This window comes from Nannospalax galili, unplaced genomic scaffold (genome assembly GCF_000622305.1).
Source record: "Nannospalax galili isolate Female #2095 unplaced genomic scaffold, S.galili_v1.0 scaffold10, whole genome shotgun sequence".
Classification (NCBI taxonomy): Eukaryota; Metazoa; Chordata; class Mammalia; order Rodentia; family Spalacidae; genus Nannospalax; species Nannospalax galili.
This window is the reverse complement of record NW_008331140.1, coordinates 1,445,221-1,450,145: the sequence shown is the minus strand read 5'-3', so window position 1 is coordinate 1,450,145 and position 4,925 is coordinate 1,445,221. Positions and strand designations below refer to the sequence as shown.

Here is a 4,925-nt window from a genome sequence, read left to right as displayed (position 1 = left end):
ACTACTTTTCAAGATGCCATTCAAATCTTATTGCTCTGTAACCGTGTTGTACCTTTCATTAAAAGCCAAAAAGATGAAGCAGTCAATCCAGTGATTAATTTGACATGATTTCATTGGGAAAGGGGAATGGGCGCCGCAAAGAGAAAAAAAAACAATGGCAACTTAAGCACTTCAACATACAATGGGGGGGAGAGAGAGAGAGAGAGAGAGAGAGAGAGAGATTCTGTTTGACAAGTGAAAAAGCACTGACAGCCCATGAGTCAATCCATAGCCAAAACCGTGTCCTAACTTAAGTAGGTTTCCATTTTTTTTTTCTTAATAAAATATCTACCAAACCAGCATCACTTTTTAATGTTCCCCAGACTGGGCTTCATTTTCAGACCCTTCACCTCCAGATTTCTCCATTGGGGGCTTCGCAGACGTCTTCTTTTCTGGAGGGCTTTCTGCTTCCTCGTCTTTCTTGGGAGGAGTCCTACCTTTAGAGCCTTTGAAGCTGTGCAGCGACCCACTTTCCCTTTACCTTTCACTGGACTTGGTGTCACTGTAGCCTTTAGCCCTGCTTTGGGAATTTTCTTCTCTTTTCTTTCAGGTTTGGACTTCTTAACCATCTTTTTATTTTATTTTATATTTTGAACTGCCATAGTCACTATCATCATCTTCTATTAGGAAATCTTAATCGCTGCCAAACTCTTTTTCCTGGAACGCTGCCTCATCCTTTTCTTGTCGTTCTTCCTCACTCCCCACAGCTTCCAAGAGCATCTCCCTCTGTTCAGAAGCTGCTCTAGATACTGCATGCCGTTGCTGGTGTGGATTTTATGGTCGTCTTTTTCATCTTCACTGTCCTCTGGTGAGTGAGAATCATCCTTCTTGGTCTTCACATCTTTTTCTTCTGAGTCCTCACTGTCTTCCTGTGAATTCGTTCCAGATTGCCTTTTATTTTTAACCTCTCTAAGAGAAGACTAAATTCTCTTAGCTGGAGGGCCAAGTCTCTTCCATAATCCTCATTTGCATCATCTGGTTCCTGAAACGGTGAGTAATCAATGACCTTCCTATTTCTGACTGGCCCGAGACTTGTTCGCTGTGGAGATCTGACCAACCCAAGCCAAAGAGCAGGACCCCTGCCCCTCCCCGAGCACTCTTCAGCGGGCTCCCCCACCCTCTGCTGGCTGTTATGGTGGAGCCTGTTGCCGAGCCCTGAGCTGCTGGTCTCTCAGCGTCCTCTGCACCTAGGCTAGCGTCCTGGATTGGACGACCACTGCCCCATCCCTTCAAAATAGATTTCATGGATATTCTTAACATGAACACCGAGATTTCAACCTTTCCATTTGTATGATTTTGTAGATTGTCTGGTTCAATAAATGAGTCAAACGTGCCAGAAGAAAAAGATGAAATGGAAAATGTTAGTAAAGAATTTCTTCAGAAGTTTCTTGAAATTTGAAAAAGAATGGAAATAAAAAAACATTTTCATAGGTCACCTAAGGCTGCTTAAAGGAAGATCAAGTAGGACTTTTGTTGTTGATTTTCTTGAGACAAGCTCCCACTATGTAGCGCTTGCTGGTCTGTAACTCTCTATGTAGACTAGGCTGGCTTCAAACTCATATAGATCTGCCTGCCTCTGACTCAGGCTTTTGGAATCAAAGTCATGAGTCACTATGCCTAGCTGATACCTCCTAAATTTATCACATCTATATATTATGCTAACCTATGAAAATATTCATATAGTTTTTAACTTTTGTAAGTTTCTATTTTTAAAGAAGCCAAGAGAAGAAAAGTGAGGAAGTATACATTTATAGATTTCATTGTATTAATAAAATTTTGCCATTTTGCATGTCTTTACACATTTTAATTACTACCAGCTGGCACTCTTCTCTTACTTTAATACAGCTTTCTTTCCATTCACCTCCTTGGCACTTTTATAACTAAATGTATCTCTATATACAATGCGCACGATTATGTCATTATATACATATTTGTTTCTTTTCAGATACAGAGAAATAATTTTTTGCTTGTTTTCTTGACAGGGAATTAGAACTTTGTCAAAAGAAGTTAAACTTGGATATATCTATAAATACATATCAAGTTCCTCTTCCAGTGTCTCCCTTCCTACACTACAATGCTCACCAGAAAAAGCAGAGGCCTTTTTACATAACTACATTTCCTCTAAATTTCATTTTTGTCCTAACAGAAGAAGCAATCAATTTTTCCTTCTATAATATAGTATCCAGTATGTTAAGCACACAGAAAGTTAAATCAAAATTGTCAAAAGGTTTTATTACAGAATTTCAAAATTGGGAATTTTAAGGGTCTTCAAAGTTCTTACAATTAGGACACTGGTAAATGGCATTAAAAATTAAAATTTTTTCAAATAAATTTACCACCAGCATGTAATTATTTCCTGCCCTTTTGCTTAGATTATACTGGGGGACAAGACTTTATTATTACTCATGTGTTATAATTTAATGATGCAAATTAAGGGTACCATTTAGTAGATATTTTGCTATAAGTACTGAATAAGAAAACACCCCTCAGTGCCTTATTTTGCAAATCACACTGTTAGATTGAGGTAATATTTTTTTACCAGAAACTTGCTTCTGAATTTTCAGTTCCTAATATTTTGAAATTTTATGTTGGATAATTCTTTCTCATTCCGCAAAATGTGGAGAGTCCTCTAGGTACTTCATACTGAAAAGCAGATAATGATAACTGCCTTGTTAATAAATGCCTTGTTCAACTTCCTCAACGTAGGGAACCACAAAATCTGTAAAATGACTGCGTTGAACCCTTAGGTGAGGAAGATCTGAGTCAGGAACTTATAGATAATTAGAAACACAATTGACAGTCTTCTTGCTAACTCTTACCCATTCTTTTTAAGCAATGATGTAGCTTAATGTAAAATCACATATAACACACTGTGAGTAAGGGGAAATTAGGATGGTAAGAAGGGAAGAAATTAAATATGTATTATATATATATACACATATGTGTGTATGTGTGTGTGCCAGAATTCAACAAATATATTTATAATTTGTGAAAAAAGATCTATATGGTATTGATCACATTTAATAGATAATCCTTAGGGTTTAAAATATTTAGTTAAGTTTATAAAATTACAAATCAAACTTACATTACTCATTTATTTCTCCTCTTGTTTGATAGTTCCACTATAATTTCTCAGTGAAACATATTGATACATAATATATAAGTGCTTATGTTCAGTAATGTTTTTTATTTATAATTTTTTATTTTACATGTATTTCCAGAATGTATGTAACTGCACTCATGTCATGCAATACCTGTGGAAATCAGAAGACGGTGTAGGATCCCCTGGAACTTGAGTTATGCATGGTTGTTAGCCATCATGTGGGTGCTGGGATGTGAACCTGGGTCCTCTGCAAGAGTAACCAGTGTTCTTAACCACTGAGCCACTACGTCAGCTTCCAAAACTGCTTTAAATGCATTAATATTTATTCCAAGTCTAAGAAACAACATCATGCATATTATCATACAGAGACTCCTAGATCTACATTCAGAAATACTTAAACTGTCTCAGGTTGAATCTGCCCTGAGTGTTCTATAAAATTAAAAAGCAGCCATTAAATACCATTAAATTTATACTAAATGACAAAGTGTTGCAAAGTATTGTGAAAGGAAAGGAAGCAATCTCATTTTTAAATTTTGTTTCAGAAGATGGCACAGATATGGTGATAATAAACTTTAATGTATAATGTTTTACCATTTAATGTGAATACTATAATATTTTGAAGTATGTAGTCACACAGAAAATTTATCTATTTATTTCGATAGCATAGTAATCAAGACCTAATTGATACTATTCTTGAATGCCTTTCTGTTTTTGAATGTTTACAAAGAAATCCCTTAAATTTTATCACAAACGATAATACTAATAAAATTATTACGCAAAATCATTGAGAGCACATTTTGGTGTGAATTGAGATAAGGAAAGTCAAATTTATAGATACCTTAAATGTGTGAAATAAAATGTAATTTCTTTACAAATGTATTTTGAAAGTACAAATATATTTAATGATCACTATGTAGAACTCATTTTTTTAAGTTCACAGCAATCAGATATGAAAGTAAATTCACAAACCTTTTTGGTGAACAATAATGTTATATTCATTTTTTTTAAATTCTAACAGTTTTCTAGTGGAATTTTTGGGGTCTCTTCTATATAATAGCATATCATCTGCAAATAGGGACAATTTGACACCTCCCTTTTCAATTGGTACTCTTTTAACGTCCTTCTCTTTTGTTGTTCTTGCAAGAGTTTCAAGCACTATATTGAAAAGGACTGGAGATGGTGGACAACCTTTTCTGGTTCCTGATTTTAAAGGGAATGCTTTCAGTTTTTCTCCACTTATCATGAAGTTGGCTATGGGTTTGTTGTGTACAGCTTTAATTATGTTGGGATATGTTCCCTACAGACCAATTCCTTCTAAGACTTTTAACATCAATGCATGTTGGATTTTGTCAAATGTCTTTTCTACATCTATTATGATAACCATGTGTTTTTTGTCTTTAAGTCTATTTATATGTTTTATTACATTTATTGACTTAGATATGTTGAACAATCATTGCATCTCTGGAATAAAGCCTACTTGATCATGGTGGTTGATTTTTTTAAATGTGTGTCTGTATGTGGTTTGCAAGTATTTTGTTGAGTATCTTTGCATCCATGTTCATTAAAGATATGGGTCTATAGTTTTCTTTTTTGTTGTATATTTACTTGGTTTGGTTTTTGGGTGATACTGGTGTCATAGAAGTTTGGCAGTTCCCCCTCTGTTTCTATAGTTTTGAATAATTTAAGCAGTATTGGTTGTAAATTTTCTTTGTCTGGTAGAATTCTGCAGTGAGTCTATCTGAGCTGGGCATTTTTCGTCTGGAGGTTTTGCATTACTGTTTCA

The 4,925-nt window shown here is 35.0% G+C and overlaps 1 pseudogene; it reads right to left on the bottom strand.

Annotated features, from left to right (window-relative positions):
* Positions 1-348: 348 nt before the first annotated feature.
* Positions 349-1,284, bottom strand: LOC103725422 (annotated as a pseudogene).
* Between the last annotated feature and the right edge of the window lie 3,641 nt (positions 1,285-4,925).